The sequence below is a fragment of the Lampetra fluviatilis genome, chromosome 44 (genome assembly GCF_964198595.1).
Source record: "Lampetra fluviatilis chromosome 44, kcLamFluv1.1, whole genome shotgun sequence".
Taxonomy (NCBI): Eukaryota; Metazoa; Chordata; class Hyperoartia; order Petromyzontiformes; family Petromyzontidae; genus Lampetra; species Lampetra fluviatilis.
The window spans coordinates 5,713,468-5,738,356 of NC_136318.1; the positions used below are offsets into that span (position 1 = coordinate 5,713,468).

The window sequence follows — 24,889 nt, forward strand, 5'->3', positions numbered from 1 at the left end:
GCTATTTACCTGCAAGACAAGTCCATTTGTCAGACGGTCCATCCACCTGTCAGTACAATACAATGGTCCATGCGCCATCTGTCAATCTGACTGTCTGACAATCCAGCCGTCTTACAAGACAGTCCCAACTTCACGGCAGACATCCCATCGGCCCGCCCATCGACCCAGCCTATCGACCTACCCCATCGCCACACACACCTGTCAAACCAGCAACCTGTCCGACAGTCCCATACCTGTCAACCCATACGGTTTACCCATATCCTTGTACAAGGACATTGAGTGTACAGGTCCATACGGCGTACAGCCGTTTCAATACGGGCTTTGTAGGTTGAACGTTGAGATGTAAAAGGGGTACGGGGTGAGCAATACGGTCTGAATTGGTCTGTAATAAGGTTGGCGCTGATAAGGGGTTGACGGGTATGCACTCCATTTACATTGTCAAGCTCGTACTGCTGTCAGTCCATCTCCCTGATAAGTCCGTTCACCTGGCAGCGCGTCCACCTGCGAGCCAGTTCATCTATCCAAGCTTCTATCCACTTTCCCCTTCAGCTGGAGACCGTCAAGCGGCACCAGCCAAGGCCTCGGGCTGCCTGAGACCACCGCCCCCCCCCTATCCACAACTGCAGTGACTCAGCAGAAATCTCAGCGGCTCAACAAAACAAAAACAGCGCGGCACACACGCACGGCGTGCACGCTCCTGTAACCGATGCCAACAGCCGCTACCCAACCCCAGCACTGGAGTAGCTGGGCGAGGCTTCACACACTTGGGGGGGGAGAGGATGGAAATAGAGACAAAGATCCCCCGTATAGCCTGTAATAGACTGTTGGGGCAAGTGCTGCTAGCGAGTAGCACTTATGAAGGCCGGCGCGGCACGCAGGGGGATGGGTTGGCCAGCACCACACCCGGCAGCCTTTGTCTCCCTGGTGGTGATGTTTCACATATCGCACCAGGTACTCATTTGAGGCCGAGTCCACGTAGGGGAGGCACAGGACCGGTCCAGATAATCGTCACTGGTGTTGGTGGCCATGAGCGGAAATTGAACCCGGGTCGCCGGGTCCGTAGCGCAGTGCACTCACCGCTCACCGACCCAACCATCGACCCACCGGCCCAACCATCAACCCAACCAGCCACCATGTCACTCCCCTGCCAGCGTGGAAATCAATCGCGGTCGCATGTGAATAAATGAATGACTCAGCCCGCCTGCAATGCAACAATAATGAACCACTAAATACTCGGAAGGCGCCTTGGACGCGCGCGCGCTCCGTCTGCACGTGGGATACAGACGCCACGGCCATTCGCAGCAGAATGATGAAAAGCGAGCGCAGGGCCAGGAAACCGAGGCCGTATTCTGCCGATCGTGAGACGTACTTTCTCCCCCCCCCCCTCTGAAGGGTGGTGGTGTGCGTCTTCTCGTCCAGAGAATACGGTGTCTTCTGGCCTGCAGTGACACGCGCGCCCCCCCCCCATATCAGATTATAAGACGTGGGCCCCCCCCCCGACAGCGTGTCTTACAATTGGGAGGGACACAGCAAATTCGAAATGCCATTCAATCTTTGAACCTTAGGATTGAAGGCGCATTACTAAACGTCGCCGGGCGTGGTGCTTGTCCTTCATAGGCGCTACCCGCTAACAGTGCTTGGCTCCGACAGTCAGCCAGGGCTATACGGGGCTTTCGCGACCAATATCATCCATAAGAGGTGTTTTTTGGGTTAGATCGCGTCAATATGAATGTGTCGTTAAACTCGCCACCACCCGACACAGCCAATTAGTAAGGTTTGTCACGTGAACAGAACATGCCAATTCGTTACTCTTTTCGATTTAAAGTTTTCGTGACTGCAGGGATTCATATTCTTGGTTCTTTCGGGAAAGTCACATAGAAGGAAAATAATAAATAATAATAAAATAATGATGTAATGTAATATTATTTTGTATTCTTTTTTTTCCCTTCGACGTGATCTTACCGAAAGAACCAAGAATATGAATTCGTTACTCGTACAGCACACCGGTTGTGTGTTGCAGAGTAAACCCACAACATTTACAATCTGAGTAACGACGTTTCCCCAGTTATTACAACCAGCATCATCAGGCGACAGCTATATTTGTAGAGAAATCCTCCCGCAGACGGGGGGATAAATGTGACGTCGTCACTTGTGAGCCAATCAGGTGCGAAGACACGAAGTGGTGGGGGGGGGGGATGTTAAGGCTACACCGGCGGATGGATTGAACGCCTCTGTTGACAACAGAACCGGGTGAGGTCACCGAGATTTGTCCCAACTCCGAGTGGACCACAAAACCCTCGTGGCGAGGTGACCTGCTCTCAGAGGGAGGCTTCACGCGCAGTGATCGGATCACTGGCGCCGAGGCCTTTGAGAAGGCCGACCCCGCCGGACGTGGCGATGGTGGCGATAATTGTGACGATGATTGTGACGGTGACGATGATTTTAGGGAGGGAAGGCGGTGATTCTAAGCGAAACCGAACGTCCGCTCCTGCTAGATTATTTTTCTACTGCCGATTATTTTGTTGCTTCTTCTGCTGCTGCTGACGATTCTTTCGATTTTACTGCTGATAATTATTCCACTGTACTTCTGCTGATGACGATTACTCTGCCGCTGATGATGATTCTGCAAGCTGCTGCTAATGACAATTAGTCTGCTGATGATGATTCGGCTGAGGATGACTCTGCAGCTGCTTCCGTCGGTGATAATACTGCTGCTACTGCTAATGACAAACATATTCTGCTACTGATGATGACTGCAGCTATTGGTAATGTCAATCACGACTCCACCGCTGTTCTTTCTTATGATTCTGCTGATAATTCTACTTTTGTTTCCTCTGATCACAACAACAGCAGCATGTTATAACACAGCAACCCACAAAGACGATTGCCCCAGAACACTAAACACTGTCGGGGAAAGTGCTGTTAGCGAGCACCTATGAAGGTTCGCTAACAGCACACACAGCACACGATCGCTCCAACGTTTCACCTGCTCACGCCATCGTTAACCCCCCCCCCCCCACACGTCTATCCCTCCCTGTACAAGTTCCACAGGACTGTGTGTAAACCCTCCGTCGCACGTCCGCAGGCAACTTTCACGACGGCAACTTCACGGCGCGTACGCGGCATAGCCCACCCGCAGACCCCCGCGGCTCATCATTCACCAGTCGCCAAGGCCCCAATGCCAAGCAAGACCCCCACGACGTCACTCACGGCGCCTGTGCCAGGCTACGTGCACTTTGAGGCCACGTGAAGGTGTCGAAGATGCCTACCTAATACCCCCCTCCCCCCACACACACTCACACACTCGCACCATATATACACACACACGCACGCGCGCACACGCCAGGGACGAGAAACAACTTCCTCCGATGGGAGTTCAACACGTGTCGTGTCATGCGGGGCTAATGCGCGGGGTGAACGCAGGTCGCACGGATTTAAACGGACGAGAGGCAGCAAGACACTCACACACAAAGACAAAGATCCCCCCTCCCCCGTGTAGCCTGTAACAGACTGTCGGGGCAAGTGCTGTTAGCGGCCGGGCGTGATGCTGACCATCATTCACCTCCTCGTGTGCCGTGCTGGCTTTCATAGGTGCTCCACCCACACACACAGACAACACACACCCACACACATACACGCCCACACACCCACACACAGACAATACACACACACACATACACGCCCACACACAGACAATACACACACAACACAACACACACCCACCCACACACAACACACACACACCGCTACCACACAGCTATGCCAGACAGTCGCACACAGCTAACAGGAGGGATAACAATGCCCAATCAACACCCAGGACTCAACAACACCGTAACCACCCAGCCACCACCCGGACTCAACAACACCGCAACCACCCAGCCACCACCCGGACTCAACAACACCGCCACCCTCAACAACACCGCCACCACCCACCAAGCCACCACCCTCAACAACACCGCTACCACCCAGCCACCACCCTCAACACAGCCCCCACCCAGCCACCACCCTCAACAACACAGCAACCACCCAGCCACCACCCTCAACAACACAGCCCCCACCCACCCAGCCGCCACCCTCAACAACACAGCCCCCACCCAGCCACCACCCTCAACAACACAGCAACCACCCAGCCACCACCCTCAACAACACAGCTACCACCCAGCCACCACCACCAACAACACAGCAACCACCCAGCCACCACCCTCAACAACACAGCAACCACCCACCCACCACCCTCAACAACACAGCAACCACCCACCCACCACCCTCAACAACACAGAAACCACCCAGCCACCACCCTCAACAACACCGCTACCACCCAGCCACCACCACCAACAACACAGCAACAACCCAGCCACCACCCTCAACAACACAGCAACCACCCAGCCACCACCACCACCAACAACACAGCAACAACCCAGCCACCACCACCCGGACTAACAACACAACCACCACCCACCCACCCAGCCACCACCACCCGGACTCAACAACACAGCCCCCACCCACCCACCACCACCGGGACTAACACCGCTACCGCACAGCGAACTCACCGGCCGCCTGACCGCACGAGGCACAACCTTCCCGTGGCGTTGCCGGCCACGGCACAGGAATGACGATGCAGTGGTGGTGACGACGAACAAGACGGATGGTAGTGGTGGTGGTGACGAACAAGACGGATGGTAGTGGTGGTGGTGGTGATGACGATCAAGACGGATGGTAGTGGTGGTGGTGGTGACGAACAAGACGGATGGTAGTGGTGGTGGTGGTGACGAACAAGACGGATGGTAGTGGTGGTGGTAGTGGTGGTGGTAGTGTTGGCGGCCGTGGTGGGCGGAGCGCAGCTGCGATCACGAGGGGTTGGTGACTCGGCCCTTAAATAGAAACCGAGGGGGGGGACTTTCCCCGCTCGTGTGTTTGTTGCTCGAGGGGGCAGAGGGGCGGAACGGCAAACAGCAGCAGCAGCAGCAGCCGGGCAACTTGAGCAACGCAAACGTAGATCGGGGAAGCCGCCACACTCACGATGGTGATGATGATGATAAGTAGAATGGTACAGGACCATTGGTGGTTGTTTGTAACCGGTAACAAAATTATACTTTCGTTGTTTTGTATCGCGTCAACAGCATCCTCACAACGCTGTACTTTTAATGAGATTTAAAGACAAAGACACCCCGTGTAGCCTTAACAGACTGTAGGAGCAAGTGTCGTTAGCGAGCACATATGAAGGCACACGAGGGGGTGGGTGGCCAGCACCACGCCCGGCCGCCTTTGTCTCCCCAGTGGCGATGTTTATACACCACACCAGGTACTCGTTTGAAGCTGAGTCGACCTAGGGGAGGCCCAGGACCGGTTCAGATACTCGTCACTGGTGTTGGCCGTGAGCGGGAATCGAACTCAGGATTCGTAGTGCAGAGCGCTAACCACTCCTCATAATAGAAAGAAGCCCAACACACACAGCAAGCAAATGAAAACCCTATCAAGCAAAATCCAAAAATGAATAAACAAATTAACAAAACATAAGCGTCAAAAAAATTATCAAAACAAATAAAAGTGATAAAAAATTATGAAAATATTTTTAAACATCGAGCCTTTCCAGCATTAAGAGGCGTTCAGATGTTCAAACGCCAAATGGGACACCTATCATCATCATCACAAAGATACCAAGTCCGCATTAACCACACAAGCTTGCGGTAAAACACGCAAACCAAACGCGCATTTGTGCTGTCATGTCAAGAAACACAGAGGAGGCCAATCAGTTTCAAAGACAATTCACAACATTGTTATCAAAGCCCAATGTGTGTCAAACATAATTTGGAGCTTTCGTGACTGCAGGAATTACTCTTTGGTTCTTTCGGTAAAGTCACGTATAAAGATAAAATAATAAATTAAATACTAGCATACGACGTTTCGATTGCAACACAAGCAATCATCATCAGGTATAAATGAAATAGAAACACAAATCTAGTATACTTAGAAATGTAATGTAATACAACAGAGAGTCGGATAACATAACAGCCAACACCCTACCTGCTTGATTACGTTCTTCCTGAGAATGCAAAATTTGAGAGAGAGAGATAAAACACAGAACCAGAGACACACAGACAGACATACAAGCAGACAGACATCACAGAGATACATAGAGAGAGCACAAACATAGGCACACTGATGTGTGTGTTTGCACGTGTTACCACAAGCGTGTGCGATCAATGTGGAGTTGACGATGCCTTGCAATCGGTGTTTCAACATCTCAGCACCCCCTCCTCTGTACAGCCTGATTCTCCATCCGTGAGAACGGTGATAATATAATTGACAATGAGGGTGGGCATCCCTCGATTTTACGAACGTTACTTTTGAACGAAATTCCACGCTGGCCGCGAATAACAAATTTCCCCCAAAAAAAAATCGAATTTCCGCGTCGGCGAAATGTCACTTCGGCCCACGACCGTGACATCGTGAAAACGAGAAGCAGGGCGTGAGGCTGCCGTCACAACCAACGGCGTCGTTTGCGCGGTGGCAGCAGTGACGGCCTCCTCCATCCACATCGCCATTACCCAGCCATTCCAACATGCAAGGAGATCTTGAGTTGAAGCTTTCGTGACTGCAGGAATCCATACTCTTTGGTTCTTTCGGTAAAGCCACGTGGGTAGAACAATTAATAGATGGCGACGTTTCGATCGCAAAACGTGACTTTACCGACGAACCAAGGAGATCTTTTTTGGGGAGTTCCCTGGAAAGGCGAATTTATTTATTTTCCAAGTAATTATTGTTCAATCGTTTCAATATGTATGTATGTTTTTTTTATTGTGAAAAGTGATATACAGGGACTCCTCTACTTAGGAACGAGTTAGGTTCAAGAGGTCTGTCTGTAAGTCGACTTGTTCGTAAGTCCAACTTTACTCCTGTCGATTCCAAACATGTTGTACGGCATGCACACTAAACACGGAGAGTGGCTTTAAAAGTCGTATAATCTCCTGTAGATGTAGACGCCACTGGCTCTACACGTTCTGCAGATGTAGACGCCACCACCACAATTTATTACGCGGCGATTGACCTTATAACTTTCGGTCCGAACAGGCAACTGGACATAGGGACAGATTTGTTCATATTATCTGAAAGTTTGTAAGTCGAATTTTTGTAAATAGAGGAGTCCCTGACACACATCCCTAACTTTTAGTGTTAAATTAATGGGAAAAGCCACCAGGTGTTTTGTTTAATGCATCCCTTTCGTAAAATCGAGGGATACCTGCATTGCCCTTTCTTTCTGCGTGTGGAAATCCACAGTACAAAGTCAATTCAAAGAACATGTACGTTGACCTTCTTTCGCAACCGTACGAAGTGAGCCGTGCTAATCGGAGGTGCGGGGGACAAGAAACTAAACACAAAAAACTGTTTTAAATGAATTAGTTTTAGATGCAAAAGTACATAGCCCCACAATGGCTTCCTAATATCGGAAGAGCGTTCCAGACGGCCGCAGAAGCGCATCTGAAAGCGCCACGCGATGCGGCATGGTACATATACACGGGGCGGTTCGTACAACTCGTCCAGAGTTTCCGTCTTTGAACAAATGCTGCAGCTGCGTGATATTCGGGCAGAAGTCATTCAGGCTGATGGACTGACAAAGATGCTTCATTTTGGCACGTAGGCTTTCACGACCAATATTATTCATAACAAAGGTATTTGGGTTAGATCGCGTTATTTATAAATGTGTCACAACCCTCCACCACCCGACACGGCCAATCAGTAAAAAAAGTGTCACGTTGACAAAAGACAAATAGTTCACTACTGTAGCCCACCGGTGTGTTCAAGAGTGATTCCACAACATTTACAATTGTTTGAGTACCACGTTTCGCTGGGAATTACATTACTGGCCAAGACTAATTAGAGAATCCATTGAAATTGAGAGAAATAAATAACTATAATCGCTGACAGCCACAGGCTTAGTGCGGCCTGGAAGCGTATTATTAAATAATACATTACAATTACTTATAGGGGAATAGCATACTAACTGATTGCGAACGTAGTATATTATAACAATAACCCCCCACCCTCCACCACCTGACTTCTGCACCTGATGGGGTATAGTGATTGGGTTCAGTTATTAAATAATACACATTACAACTAATTACTAATCTACAACTGATTACTAATCATAACAATGCACTGATTACTAATCTATCATATAAATACAATACCTCCCCCTCCGCCTCTGATCTCTGCACCTGATTGGTTTAAATGATGACGTCACCCTGCTGCTCGATTCAAGATCGGGAGCAAGTGGTGGGCTTCACCATTCTGGCGAATTGCCTGATGATGGTGGATGTAATTACCAGTGAAATGTCGTACTAAAATAATTGTAAATGTTGTGGATTCACTCTTCAACACACGGGTGGGCTAAAGTATTGAACTATTTGTCTTTTCGATTTAAAGCTTTCGTGACTGCATGGATTCATATTTTGTCTTTTGTCAACGTGACACTTGTTTTACTCATTGGCCGTGTCGGGTGGTGGAGGGTTGCGACACATAAATAACGCGATGTGACCCAAAAAAAAACATTTATGATGAATGCTTTATTTCATTCACGTGTGGAGACATGGGGAGGCGATCTCTGCTCGGATAACACTGGTCAACACACTTTTTCTGGCATAAGGTATTCCAACGGTTTTAATGTAATTTTGGGGTGCTGATTCCAAATCTGGCATCAGTTTTTGTCTATCACATCAGGTTTTTGAGATATCAAATATTGCATTTTCAATAAAAACTGCAGAAGAAAAATATTAAATAAATGTGGATATCTACATAAAATGATATTATAAACACACTATCCTAAAAATACAGCACCATATTTTAACACTAAAGCAGTCACTGACTCGCAACAACTTGCAATCATAAGTGACAGAGTTAATTTCGGGTAAAATCAATGAAAACGGGGTATGCCGATAGCATAAAAATGAGATGTGATAGAGCAAATCTGAGATCAGATTTACAATCACCACCCTGAAATTAGTCTAAAACAGCTGCAAAAGTCCAGGCCAGAATGTTTTTTTTTGTTGACCAGTGTTATCGGCTGTTGTAGGAGGGACTAACAACTGTGTCACCGTGGCACACTCCTCGGGCAGGTGGGGTCAATGCAAGGGAGTGATGCACGGGGAAAGAGAAAGGAACGGGAGAGAATCAGAGGTCGCAAACGGGTTTTGATTCCTTACCCGTACCCGTACCCGGCCGCACCAGAGTCGCAAACGGGTACCCTACCCGTACCCGGCCGGGTACGGGTAGGGTACGGGTATTGGGTACCTGATTGCGACCTCTGGGATGAAGCCATGTTGCAGGCGCGGGTGAGTTGATTCTAGGAACTTGAATTGTGAGAAGAGACAAGACGTTGGGAAATTAGTGACAAACGGTTACTCACCAGTGACTCACGGCCTACCCGTACCCGGCCGCACCAGGGTCGCAAACGGGTACCCGTACCCATACCCGGCCGGGTACGGGTAGCCGGGTATCGGGTAGGGTACGGGTATCGGGTACCCGGTTGCGACCTCTGGAGATAATGCCCAGAGCGCAAGTTGCCAAGACAGGCGAAGATGAGGAGGAGGGCATGGCACCGCTGCGGGTAAGATGTAGGAGCGAGAGTTAAAGGGCAGAGGGGGCTGAGTCAACAGAGGGCCGTAATCAATCACTGGGCACAGTGATGGAATCTACCATCAACAATCAGAATCTTTCATCAGAATCTTTATTCACCCTGGAGGAATCCGATGAGCCACGAAGCTCTTTCACAGATCAAGCTCCCCCAACGCCTGGGAGTAATTCAAGACGCGTATTTGCTCAACTCGGAATCCACCTCCCATTGTTTCATTCCGCCAATCTCTTACAATGGATAACACGTTACTCAATTCAAAGAGTTTGTGCTTCAAACTTTTGACATGTTGGGCCCTTTGAGGCCTTCGTGCTCAGCACGTGCGTTCAAACTATTATTTTTTATTTAAATGTAAACGATCGTGGCTCTCGACGTCGACGCGTTTTTGATCGCGAGCAGCGATTTTTTAATCGGACCGATGCCTCCCTGCCTCGCAGTAACATGCTCACAGCAGGCCGGGGCGTCTGTGTCAACACCACAGCAGCTGCGGCTGATGCTGCTGCTGTTGATGCTGCGGCTGCTGCAGACTGCGAACGAAAACAGCAAACGTGGCGATCGCTTATCGTGGAATTGCCGGGGAGGTGAATCACAGGCGATGGGCGCCACACATCTGCTTCGCGACTCTGACTCTGTCACCGGTCACATTCCTGAGGTTGTGCCTCCACAGACCCCCTTGCTCGCGGTGGATTCGTGGATGCGGTTTGAACATTTTCATCGTTATACATTTTTTATTTCTCTCACACATCCGCTTTTTTCTTTCTTTCTTCCAGAATGGAATCTTATCCGAAAGCTCGCACAAATCGGGCCATTCACGGGCATAAGTAACCACCCACTCCCTCTCATCGTCGTGTCCTCCTCCTCCTCCCACCCTGCCCCCTCTCCCTCCTCCCCACTCCTTTTATTCCAAGTTCCTCTCATGTTCTCCCCCCCCGTCTCCATCCTCCTTCTCTCTCCATCCAATGACAAAGATCCCCCGTACAGCCCTAACATACTTTTGGGGCAAGTGCTGTTAGCGAGCAGCACCGATGAAGGCCGGCGTTGCTACACGAGGGGGTGGGCGGCCAGCACCACGCCCGGCCGCCTTTGTTGCCTCGTGACGATGTTTACACACCTCACCAGGTACAGGACTCATTGGAGGCAGAGTCGACCTAGGGTAGGCCCAGGACTGGTTCAGGTAATCTCGTCACTGGTGTTGTCGGTGGCCGTGAACAGTAATGGAATTCGGGTCGTCGGGTTCCTAGAGCAGTGCGTCACCGTTTCAACGCTCCCTCCTCCTCTTCTCTGTCTCCTCCCATAACTTCTACCCACCCTCCCCTACCCACCCTCCCCTACCCACCCTCCCCTACCCACCCTCCCCTACCCACCCTCCCCTACCCACCCTCCCCTACCCACTCTCCCCTACCCACTCTCCCCTACCCACCCTCCCCTACCCACTCTCCCCTACCCACCCTCCCCTACCCACCCTCCCCTACCCACCCTCCCCTACCCACCCTACCCACTCTCCCCTACCGACTCTCCCCTACCCACTCTCCCCTACCCACTCTCCCCTACCCACTCTCCCCTACCGACTCTCCCCTACCCACTCTCCCCCACCCACCCACCCCTACTACCCAAGCACCCCTCACCAACGCGACCTGCCTACGCACACCCTCCTACGCGCACCGCCCCACGCGTTACACGGGTCCGAAACCCAAAACCCTCGCGGCTGCATGCGCCGTGGAGTAAATTCCAGGGTCCACCTCGGCGGGTGGTTTCATTACTCTCCCCTCCAGGTCTGCACAAGTCCGATAGCTCTGAACCGGCTCCTGCTGCTGGATGTGACACGTTCCATTTCATCTGTCCTGCAAGGCGGCGATATTATCGCGCCCGCGCCTCGCCTGAACAAAACAGAGATCCGATCGCAAATTACTATTCGTCTATCTACCTTGAGATAAAGGCCTCCCCCCTCGCCCCCCCCCGCAAATGCTGTGCCGGTCACGGGAATTGTTTCACAAGACTTCACCATGCTGGGTTAGTGAAGTGGGGGGAATGGGTATTAGCCTTGGCCAGGAATCAAACTCGGGTGGCCGGGTTATCGGCGGCGCAGCGTTCTAACCCACGGTGCCATGGTGCCCACAAGAACGGGGTTTTAGCAACTGCACAGCCTCTCTTGTCAATTCACTGCTGGTGAATGCGGGCTGCGGAGACGTGTGGGAGCATCGAAGTACCGTACAAGAATGGGTCTTCCTGCACTGACCACTGCTACCCATGACCAAGTCCCGCAGCAGTCTGTAATTAAACCAAACTATTTGTATTTTACCAGGTAAGGACATATTTTACTGGACATCTGTGAACTCATCGGATTTCTCCAGAATAAAGAATGTTGGCCCACTGAGCTACAGAGCTGTTTCAGAAGCGACCTGGCTATCACAAATGATAGCTCAACAAAGTGGCTCATCATTTGGAAATGTACAGCAGCCAAATACTCTAAACGCGTTTTCTAAATGTGGAGGGAATAACCGGAAGACCCGGAAAAAAATCCGATACCCCGACAGCGATCGGGGTCGGAATCGAACCCATGACCTCCTGCATGCCAGGCGAGTGAGTTAACATCTCGTCGTCGTGGCGACCCAACAACCGGCTGTACATAGTGGACAACCGAAACAACACCCAGACTCGCCCCACAAGGCTTTCGAAACCTGACCGGGTGATCTTCTTAAACAAAGGCAATCACTCAAATCATTGTATAAATATCACCACAGTCACACAAATACAAAGATCCCCCGTACAGCCTTAACAGGCTGTTGGGGCAAATGCTGTTATCGAGCACCTATGAAGGCCGGCACGGCACATGAAGGGGTGGGTGGCCAGCACCACGCCCGACCGCCTTGGTCTACTCAGTGGAGATGCCCCTAGGGTCTGGAATGCTATTGCCAATAAACTGCAACTTGAATCACTACCTATGAGATATTCACTCAAAACTGCTCTAGAGGAGTTGTACACCCAGAGCTGCCACTGCTATTCAGTGGCCTAAAATAAAATGTTTCGCTCCGGATGACCGCTGCAAAGTATGATCTTGTGTTTTGATTTAGTGTGCTGATCTTAAAAGGTGCATTGAGAAATGTTGATACTCCGACTGATGCTCCTGCTGTTGTGGAGTGACTCATGCAGCCAGCTATGGCTGCAGGGTTTTGGTGGTACATGTTGTTGATGTCGTTTATTGTGAAAATTCGGTCACAGTTCCTATGATCACTGTTGCATTGCTTTTATGGCTTTATTTTGGTGATTTCGAAAAGTTTTTTGGTTTGGCCATGTTTGTTTGTTGTAGTACGGAGTTAGACTGATGGCTTTAATCTAAGTTGTCTTGTGGTTGTTGTTGTTAGACTTGCATCCCACTGGGATTTTTGCACACAGCGTTGGTGTACGGTGCTTTTCTGGAAGATTTTTTGCTGTTTCTTCCTGGATTTTTCTGTTTGCGCATAGTCACTTTAAGATATTTTCTTGTTCATGTTTTTGTTTGTTGCGGTTGCACCCGATTCAAGAGCCGAATGGCTCACAGGGCTATATCAAATAAATGAAACTGAAATGAACTAATTTGAGGTCAAGTCATTCTAGCGGAGGCCCAGGACCGGTTCAGATATTTGTCACTGGTGTTGGCCGCAAACGGGAATTGAACTCGGGTCGCCGGGTTCGTAGTGTAGCGAGCCAACCGCTGACACATACACACAAAAGTACACGTGACTAGTTCATAAACTAATGCTACCACTCTCAAGATTCCTCCTGCCAAGATGTAAGGGACTCAAAAACTAAAAACTTTCTATTTTACCAGATAAGGCCCATTGAGATATACAGCTCTTTTTCAGAAGCGATCTGGCCACAAATGATAGCCCAATGACATGGCTTACGTGGAAATTCATAGCAGTCAAATACTACAAACGCATGTTTCTAAATGCGTAGGGAAAACACGGAGGACCTGGAGAAAAGTCCACACGACCACGGGGAGAGAGACATGCAAACTCCAAATATACAGGCGTCAGCATTGGGATCGAACCCACAAACATCCTGTATACCAGGCGAGGCAGTCAACATCTCGCCACCGTGCGCCCTAAGCTAAGACGGCTTGCCAAGCACCGCCGTATCCCGGCAGGGGCAGGGAAACGTCGTCACGGGGGAAACCTCTTCCTAACCGAGCGAGAGCGCCAACTGGCTCCTTCACATTCACCCTCGGCGGGCAATTCCACAACAACACTCACTCACTCACACCGCCATAGCTCGTGCCACTCGCTGCAGGAGGCCACGACTCAGCGCCGCTGACATCACGAGCGTGGCGTTGTTGCCAGGTCGTTCATTCTATACCCCTCAGTGCGACCGTGGCCATGCAACTGAAACTGTCAACCCAAATATGGAAAACCCATAGACACGTAAAGATACATAGACACCCACAGAGATACACAGAGACCCATAGGTATACATAGAGACCTACAGAGATACAGAGACACATAGAGATACATAGACACCCACAGAGATACACAGACCCATAGAGATACATAGACACCCACAGAGATACACAGAGACCCATAGAGATGCATAGAGACCTACAGAGATACACAGAGACACATAGATATACATAGACACCCACAGAGATACACAGAGACCCATAGAGATGCATAGAGACCTACAGAGATACACAGAGACACATACAGATACATAGACACCCACAAAGATATACAGAGACCCATAGAGATACATAGAGACCTACAGAGATACACAAAGACACATAGACATACATAGACACCCACAGAGATACAGAGACCCATAGAGATACATAGAGACCTACAGAGATACACAGAGACACATAGAGATACATAGACACCCACAGAGATACAGAGACCCATAGAGATACATAGAGACCTACAGAGATACACAGAGACACATAGAGATACATAGACACCCACAGAGATACAGAGACCCATAGAGATACATAAATACCTACAGAGATACACAGAGACACATAGAGATACATAGACACCCACAGAGATACAGAGACCCATAGAGATGCATAGAGACCTACAGAGATACACAGAGACACATAGAGATACATAGACACCCACAGAGATACACAGAGACCCATAGAGATACATAGACACCCACAGAGATACACAGAGACCCATAGAGATGCATAGAGACCTACAGAGATACACAGAGACACAGAGATACATAGACACCCACAGAGATACACAGAGACACATAGAGATACATAGACACCCACAGAGATACACAGAGACCCATAGAGATGCATAGAGACCTACAGAGATACACAGAGACACATAGAGATACATAGACACCCACAGAGATACACAGAGACACATAGAGATACATAGACACCCACAGAGATACAGAGACCCATAGAGATGCATAGAGACCTACAGAGATACACAGAGACACATAGAGATACATAGACACCCACAGAGATACACAGAGACCCATAGAGATACATAGACACCCACAGAGATACACAGAGACCCATAGAGATGCATAGAGACCTACAGAGATACACAGAGACACAGAGATACATAGACACCCACAGAGATACACAGAGACACATAGAGATACATAGACACCCACAGAGATACAGAGACACATAGAGATACATAGACACCCACAGAGATACACAGAGACACATAGAGATACATAGACACCCACAGAGATACACAGAGACCCATAGAGATGCATAGAGACCTACAGAGATACACAGAGACACATAGAGATACATAGACACCCACAGAGATACACAGAGACACATAGAGATACATAGACACCCACAGAGATACAGAGACCCATAGAGATGCATAGAGACCTACAGAGATACACAGAGACACATAGAGATACATAGACACCCACAGAGATACACAGAGACCCATAGAGATACATAGACACCCACAGAGATACACAGAGACCCATAGAGATGCATAGAGACCTACAGAGATACACAGAGACACAGAGATACATAGACACCCACAGAGATACACAGAGACACATAGAGATACATAGACACCCACAGAGATACAGAGACACATAGAGATACATAGACACCCACAGAGATACACAGAGACACATAGAGATACATAGACACCCACAGAGATACACAGAGACCCATAGAGATACATAGACACCCACAGAGATACACAGAGACCCATAGAGATGCATAGAGACCTACAGAGATACACAGAGACACATAGAGATACATAGACACCCACAGAGATACACAGAGACACATAGAGATACATAGACACCCACAGAGATACAGAGACACATAGAGATACATAGACACCCACAGAGATACACAGAGACACATAGAGATACATAGACACCCACAGAGATACACAGAGACACATAGAGATACATAGACACCCACAGAGATACAGAGACCCATAGAGATATATCGACTTATATAGATGCATCAAAGATGAACCACGGTGCTGACGGTGGCCATGCAACCAAAACTATGGACGGTATGACTAGACCCACTGTGGTCTCTGTGTTCCTTCAATGTAGGATGAACAGCACAACTGTATCCCTCTCATATCCTTGGTTCTTTCGGTAAAGTCCCTTCTAAGTGACTTTACCGAAAGAACCAAGAATATGAATCCCTGCAGTCACGAAAGCTTTAAATCGAAATGTTTCCCTCTCGTCGTGGCTAGCAGACCGCGAAACTGGATCCGATCTCCTCAACACATTGCCTGCTGCTGCCATCGTGTGCGGCCACGGTGCCTGCAATGACAGATGAAGGCATTTTGTCGGTAGGCCTCGCGTAGCCACGGGCCAACGAAAACAGAAGAACCGCGGTGTCCGCAGGTGTCCCCGCGCCTGTGATGAAGCAACACGGCGTGAGATTCCACGCGGAAGTTCGCTCCAAAAAAAAAACCCCAGCGGCGCTACGCCTCTCTAAATAAAATTAACGCTGGTCCGCTCACGCGTTCGGAGATCCAGCGGTGAGCGCGAGCCACCCACCCTGCGACTTGCAGACGATTCGGAACGGGAAAGGGTTAAGAGTCCACGTGACGCCTCTAATATGGCGAGTTCTCTAATCAGCCGGCTTCTCTCTCTGTCTCTCAGCGCAATTCCAATCGTTCACCTCTCGGCGTTTCTCTGTGCACTTTCAACTTTTGTTCCCATCTTCTTTGTTCGCTGTCCACATCCTGAGCCTCTTACTTTGGTTGTAAGTAAATACACATTCATACAAAGTCGATATTACGTGTCCAACCGGCACGTACACTCTAATCCGTGTGTTGTTCCTCTTCCCGTTCCGTCGCGCGGCTTGCGAGACTCAAGTGCAGGCCGACTCCCAGGTCATCACGCGTCTCTGACCCACCCTGGCGAGACTCGCGCGACGATGTTCCGCTGTGAATTCGTTGCGAGTCTTTAAAAATCAAACTGGAACCTGTTTTTTTGGCGACGTCTCGTTTTCTTTGCAAAACAGGCGAGCGGTCACGCGAGACCGCCTCTGTGGGGCCCCCGCTCCCCCCACACAAGCTCGCAAAAAAACCACAAACATTTCTCAAGTTTTTTTAAAGTCTTTGGCAAATTCCCCACTTTGTCCCACTCCCCCCCCACGGTGCTATAGCCGCCACGATACGAAGAATCCATTCTCGCACCGCGAGGTCACGACAACCAAAATAATCTTCCACCTTGGCCTTGGTAGAGGCAAGGGCTGCGAGCAAGCAGCACCCATGAAGGGTGGGCACGGCGGCGCCAACCCGCCTTCGTCTCCCCAGAGCTGATATTTACACAGCGCACCAGGTCCTCTTTTGAAGCCGATCGACTTAAATGAGGCCCAGTCGACCTAAAGGAGGCCCAATGACCGATTGAGATAACACTTGTCACTGATGTTAGCCGCGCCCAGGAATGGAACCCAGGCCGCCAGGTTCACAGTGCAGTGCACCAAACGTTTCGTCACCACTGTGTTCCGTAAGCCCTAACAGCTCCGACGCTTGTACCCAACATCAACAACAACCCGCTGTTCGCCACACAAAGTTGCCGTGACGTCAGCACAGAGCTCTGTGCCAGGCTAGGTGCACTTTGGCCAGGTGTTGTGTGACTACACGTGACCCACACGAGCGAAGGGGAACAATTCAAGGAAGTGGTGAATGAGTGCAAGTGACGAAGGGGGGGAAGGAGCTGTAAATGATTACTCTTTGGTTCTCTCGGTAAAGTCACGATTGCTTGTGTGGCGATCGAAACGTCGTGATCTATTATTTTCTACCCACGTGACTTTACCGAAAGAACCAAAGAGTATGGATTCCTGCAGTCAAATCAAGACTGTAAATTATTATCGAACAAAAATCCACGCAATTCGTCAGTGGCACCGCCTCAAAAACGTGCGACGTTTCGGGCAGCGGCCCTCCTTCGGGGCCCACAGAGGGAGCCAGATTAGCACGGTCGCCTACGTACGGTATAAGGGGAGGGGAAGCCGTGGTCGAGTTTTCTTCACGGCACAGAAAAAATGGGAGGCGCGCCAGGCCGGGGGGGTGGAGTGCTGAGGTTTCATTTGGCTTGTTAACGCTTTGGTGCCACAACTGCTAACGCAGAAGCAGCAGCAGCGTCACCATAAATGTTGGACAGTACACCTGGCTAATTATTGAAAGAGTGTAGGGGGGGATGTAACGTCAGCAGGCTGCACGTTAACCGCACGCACCGTGATGTAAAGTTGACCACGTGCGCTTAGACGAAGATTGCACCACCACCACCCCCCATAGCCTTCAATAGACTGTTGGAGAAAGTGGTGTTAGAGAGCACCTATGAAGGCCGGCACGGCACACGAGTGAGTGGGTGGCCCAGCCACCACGCCTGGCCGCCTTTGTCTCCCCAGTGGCGGTGTTTACACACCACACCGGGTACTCATTGCGGGGCTGAGTCGACCTAGGGGAGGCCCAGGACCGGTTCAAATAATCGTCACCGGTGGTGGCTGTGAACGAGGATCGAACCGCTACCCACCCCTCCTATCCACACCGAATGATTGGTATCGTGTGGGCAGGAGTTCACCCAGAAGTGAATTCAGACTGGACATTTGCGTGAAACTACTGGGCATCTGTGAAAAAAGAGCTTTATAGATCATCAGATTCCTCCAGCATAAATACATATTTTGATAAAGGTGATGTAAATTATATTAGAGTCTCTTCTTTGGTGACAACTCGAAAAAATGTTTTATCCTACAACCCCATACTCATTGGTTCTTTCGGTAAAGTCACGCAGTTAGAAATAAAATAAATCACGAAGTTTCGATCGCAACACAACCCCAATTCCCGAATTTGGGTCACCAAAAAAACCCCAGTAGAGCCTTGAGGGGTGGATTGGTTTCATGGGGCAACACGGCTGATGAGAGGTGGATTCTCCACTCGCGAATGCAACTGTGCAAATATCCAAACGCAGGAGGATCCTTCAATGAAGCTGGGTAAGCAATAATCATCGCCACCAGACATGCTCTATGTACCGCTCGATAAAGGCGTCTGCGCACACACACGGTTATGTGTGCATGTCGAATTTCTTTCGCACCGTACGTAGCTAACTGCGCTAACGTGTTAAACTAAGGACAACAAACTAAAAACAAAAAGCAGTTCGAAAGAAATTAGTTTTTCAATCTGGATGATTTAAAAGTGGCTTCCTCGAACCGATAGTGAAAATTCCACATCACCATGGCAAGCGCCAGTTCATCCATAGTTGGATTTCCACAATGCGGTAACTATTTTATCGACCACAAATGACGGTGATGGTGATGTTTCACCGAGGCGACCATTGGCCCGATAAATACACCAACAAACAGCGACACAACAACAACACATTCTAGATTTGAGATTTTCGTGACTGCAAGGATCCACACTCTCGAAGGTGGAAAATAAAATAAACAAAAATGAAAACAAAATATTTTTAATTAATTAAAAAAAAATTCTACGTAACTTTACCGAAAAAACCAATGAGTTTGTAACAACAACACAATTAACAGACATATTCTCTTGATGGTTGTTTTTTCCCCTTCTTATTCTAAACTGGCGCAATTAAAATCTGTAAATAGCTTAATGGCACCCGGGAAAGGCACAACGAAGCGATGATGGATCGAGGCGAATTACGGAGCGGCAGTCAAATAATAGAACGCGTCCCAGGGGGGTACGTCCATCGAGGAGACGGAAGCGATGGTGAAATCAGCTCAGTGTTGCCGAGGGTGGGATTGTTACACCGCAACTTGAAACAAAAAAATTCCACGAATTCGTCAGAAGCGCTGCCTCAAAAACGTGCGACGTTTCGGGCAGCAGCCCTCCAGATGAGCGCGGTTGCCTAAGTACGGTGCGAAAGAAGTCCAAGGTACATGACACCATGTAAGGCACAGAAGCTACCTGGACCACACATTATATAACTCAACGAAGTGGCTTGTCACGTGGAGATGTACAGCAGCCAAACTACTCTAAACGCGTGACGTTGATTCTAAATGTGGGGGGGGGGGGGATCGGATGACCCAGAGACAAATGCACGCGTCCACGGGGAGAGAGACACGCAAACTCCAAATATACAGCAGCAGCAGGCGTCTGGGTCGGGATCGAACCCACGACCTCCTGTACACCAGGCGAGGTAGTTAACGTCTCCTAGCCACCGTGATGCCCATCTCATCGCAGGATCGTGCGATAGTTGCAGACAGGTCGCGGATGGGAGGGAGGCATTCATCCAGCAGTGGATTGATTGATCAAGGCCGATGCCAATGATGAACGGTAAAAGCGCAGCCCTGCAACTGCTCGCTCACCCCTATGCCAGCTGACAAGCCCCCGACTGGACGCCTGTGAAAAGAACTTCACAGCTCATCGGATTCCTTCCGGATGAATCCAGATTCTGATGCTGAACTTTCGGGAAAAGGGTCACATACTCTAAGAGTCCCCCCCCCCTCTCTCTCTCTCTAAAGACAGGGGTGTATGTTGGTCTACTCTTCCACAGCTAACCCAGACCGTGCGTTCAAGAACAAACAGCTGAGATGTTAATTCTAGATTTGAAGCTTTCGTGACTGCAAGGATTCATATTCTTAGGTTTTTTCGGTAAAGTCACGTAGGTAAAAAGTTTTAAATTTATAAAAGTAAAATAAAAATAAAATAAAAAAGCTGAGATGTTACTCACGAGGGAGGGAGGAGAGGGGGGGGTACACACGTAAATATAAATGTGTCGTCAAACATGCCGCCACCACCCGACGCACAGGGGAGGGTTTGTCACGCGAACAACACGTGGCAGTCGTTAACGAGGTGAGCAAGTTGGGAGAAGTCAACCTTCATCACGGACAACGTTGTCAACGTTACCCCCCTCCCTCCTGTGTGTTCACGTTACCCTGCTGTTCACGTTATCCTGCTCAGTGTTAACGTTACCCTGCTGTTAACGTTACCCTGATGTTAACGTATCCCTGCTGTTAACGTTACCCTGCTGTTAACGTATCCCTGCTAACGTTACCCTGCTGTTAACGTGTTAACGTTACCCTGCTGTTAACGTGTTAACGTTACCCTGCTGTTAGCGTTACCCTGCTGTTAACGTTACCCTGCTAACGTGTTAACGTTACCCTGCTGTTAACGTTACCCTGCTGTTAACGTTACCCTGATGTTAACGTGTTAACGTTACCCTGCTGTTAACGTGTTAACGTTACCCTGCTGTTAACGTTACCCTGCTGTTAACGTTACCCTGATGTTAACGTTACCCTGCTGTTAACGTGTTAACGTTACCCTGCTGTTAACGTTACCCTGCTGTTAACGTTACCCTGCTAACGTGTTAACGTTACCCTGCTGTTAACGTTACCCTGCTGTTAACGTTACCCTGATGTTAACGTTACCCTGATGTTAACGTTACCCTGATGTTAACGTGTTAACGTTACCCTGCTGTTAACGTTACCCTGCTGTCCACGTTACCCTCACGTTACCATGCTGTTAACGTTACCCTGCTATTAGCGTTACCCTCACGTTACCATGCTGTTAACGTTACCCTGCTGTCCACATTACCCTCACGTTACCATGCTGTTAACGTTACCCTGCTATTAGCGTTACCCTGCTGTTAACGTGTTAACGTTACCCTGCTGTTCACGTTACCCTCACGTTACCATGCTGTTAACGTTACCCTGCTATTAGCGTTACCCTCACGTTACCATGCTGTTAACGTTACCCTGCTGTCCGCATTACCCTCACGTTACCATGCTATTAACGTTACCCTGCTATTAGCGTTACCCTGCTGTTAACGTGTTAACGTTACCCTCACGTTACCCCACCGCGCGTGCGACACTCACCCGCCCCGCTCGACGCAGCAGCAGAATCGAAACCACCGCGGACGATTTTTCCTTAAACAAAAAAACAAACCAAGAAGGTTTTGGTCACGACACGGAACGTCGTTTCATTAGGAAGCAAGACGCGAGAGTAGAAGGATATTCGATGGATTGTAACTCGAAATTTAACAACGAAAATATTTTCGTTAATTTCCCCTCACGACCGCTTAGGCCTCTGGCGGGAACTTCCGCCCCGCCTCGCCTCGCCCCGCCCACTCTCGACTCGCCCCGCCCCCTCTTCAGATTCCCCAGCGCGGATGCGCGCCACCGCCGGCGCTACGCAGCGTGCCTCCCATTGGCCCTGCCGCGGTCGCGTGGGGGCGAGGTAGGGGGCGGAGCCGCCTCATTGGCCAACCCGCTGTGTTGATTGACAGGCGGCGGTTTATCCAAACTGAGGAATCTAATGCGAGGGCTCGCCCCACCCCCAACCACGTTGTAAACAGACACGGGGTGCCAAGCGCAGCCCCTGCAAGTGCAGGCGCATCGACACTGCTGTGGAACGGGACTGACTTCCTCCACCACTAGAGGCCGCTGGCTCTTGAGAGTCCCACCCTCCCCACCCCCAGCCCCCAGCCCCCCCCCTCACCATTCTCTCGACGATTCTAGATTTGAAGCTTTCGTGACTGCAAGGATTCATATTCGTAGGTTTTTTCGGTAAAGTCACGTAGGTAAAAACATTAAAATAAAATAAAAAATCACGACGTTTCGGAGGCAACACAAGCTTCCGTCTTCAGGTGGAACCGTCACAGCCACGACAGCTGTATCAAGTAAATGAGAGATTGCAGGAGCTACCACTGCGTTTATATAATGGTTGGAGAAGGTGGTGGGGCAAAGGCCGCATACTTTGTATTAATATGGTAAGGTGAGGCTACGTGACTTTACCGAAAAAACCTAAGAATATTCTCTCGACGACTAACTTGGTCTACTCTTCCACGCTGGGTAACTTGGTCTTCTTTGGAAGAGGTGGGCCTATATGTCCACACTTTAGCCCAACGACAACAACAACAACAGCCGCCGTTCGCCACTAAGTGGCGGCAATTGTCACCACGGCGCTTGTGCCAGGCTAGGTGCACGTTGAAGGCGTCACGTGACGTGTGGAAGGCTCGCTGCTGCCAGGTGCCATGGGTTGACTGACTGAGATGACTACTGGAAAAAGATTCACCATCTGTGCGCCCCGCTGTGCCAATTCGCTGCGTTTTATTCGCCCGGCGTTCGGCTCGTTGTTGTGAGCGTCGCTCCTCTGCCCTTCGTTGTTGGGCACCACGGTGGCTAGGAGATGTTAACTACCTCTCCTGGTGTACAGGAGGTCGTGGGTTCAATCACGACCCTGACGCCTGCTGCTGTATATTTGGAGTTTGCGTGTCTCTCTCTCATCATCATCACGGTGGCTATGAGATGTTAACTACCTCGCCTGGTATACAGGAGGTCGTGGGTTCGAGCCCGACCCTGACGCCTGCTGCTGCTGTATATTTGAAGTTTGTGTGTCTCTCACTCTCATCATCATCACGGTGGCTAGGAGATGTTAACTACCTCGCCTGGTATACAGGAGGTCGTGGGTTCGATCCCGACCCTGACGCCTGCTGCTGTATATTTGGAGTTTGCGTGTCCCTCTCTCCCCGTGCTCGCGTGGATTTTTCTCCGGGTCCTCCGGTTTTCCCCTCCACATTTAGAATCAACAACATGCGTTTAGAGTATTTGTCTGCTATAAATGTCCACACGATGATAAGCCGCTTGGTTGAGCTATCATTTGTGGCCGGGTCCCTTCTGACAAAGATCTCCACAGCTCAGTGGGCTTTAAAGACCTGGTAAAATAAAATACAATTCTTTGGTTCTTTTCGGTTAAGTCACGTCTAAAAATAAAATAAAATAATAAATTAAAATAACATATTACGACGTTTCGATTGCAACACAAACGTCGTAATATGTTATTTTAATTTATTATTTTATTTTATTTTTAGACGTGACTTAACCGAAAAGAACCAAAGAATAATTCCTACAGTCACGAAAGCTCCTAAATTAAGAATAAAATACAAATTTGTATTTTTGTAACCCCTATCCCCTCCCTTTGTTGCTGCTAATCCTGCATAATGCACGGGCATAATGACTTTAAACCCCCCGCCTAACCTCCTACGCATTCCACAAGTAGTACTAATCGCATATCTGCATTTCCCATAAATATGCTAAATTCCTCTTGATATGCAAATTATTTTGTCAAGGCGCCCTTCCCCCCCTCCATCCCAGCTTAAATAGTCGCTCCAAGCCTGGAGTGTGTAATTCAGACTCTGTCTTATCGACAGACCTGCTCTCCACCTGAGGACGGCTGCTTGCGTTGTGGCCGAAACGTCGTGAGAATTATTTAATGTTTTATTTTTATTATTTTATTATTTCCATTCTACGTGACTTTACCGAAAGAACCAAGAAGTTGTAGTTCAGTTTGTTTGGAGGAAGACTGCCTCCCAACTGACCAGCAGCGTCCTTCACGAGCCTCCTCCATACCCCTGTCACCACCGCACATCGCCTGACGAACATGGACTTAACTGTGGCGAAGCCGTCTATATGCTGCTCGATGGACAGAGGCCGTGTGGCTGGGGAGATTTACAATTAAATCAACTACTTGGGCCCCATCTTCTTGGTTCTTTCGGTAAAGTCACGTAGAAGGGAAATAATAAAATAATAAAAATAAAACATAAAATAATTCTCACGACGTTTCGGCCACAACGCAAGCAGCCGTCCTCAGGTGGAGAGCAGGTCTGTCGAGAAGACAGAGTCTGAATGACACACCCCAGGCTTGGAGCGTCTATTTAAACTGGGAGGGAGGAGGAAGAGCGCCTTGACAAAAGAATTTGCATATCAAGAGGAATTTTAGCATATTTATGGGAAATGCAGATATGCGATTAGTACTACTTGTGAAATGCGTAGGAGGTGGGCGGGGGGTTTAAAGTCATGTT

General features: G+C 49.4%; 1 protein-coding gene across 4 annotated transcripts in view; it reads right to left on the bottom strand.

Moving 5' to 3' along the window:
• Positions 1–22,158, bottom strand: part of LOC144947341 (microphthalmia-associated transcription factor-like) — a 44,624-nt gene extending 22,466 nt beyond the window's left edge. For 2 of the 4 annotated variants that reach the window (XM_078876615.1, XM_078876612.1), the window contains exon 1: positions 21,906–22,158. The gene's annotated coding sequence lies outside the window, so the exon portion shown is untranslated. Of the gene's footprint in view, positions 1–4,550; positions 4,841–6,024; positions 6,047–21,905 lie in introns of those variants that run through there. The other 2 variants (XM_078876614.1, XM_078876613.1) reach the window with 2 other exon arrangements.
• Positions 22,159–24,889: the final 2,731 nt, after the last annotated feature.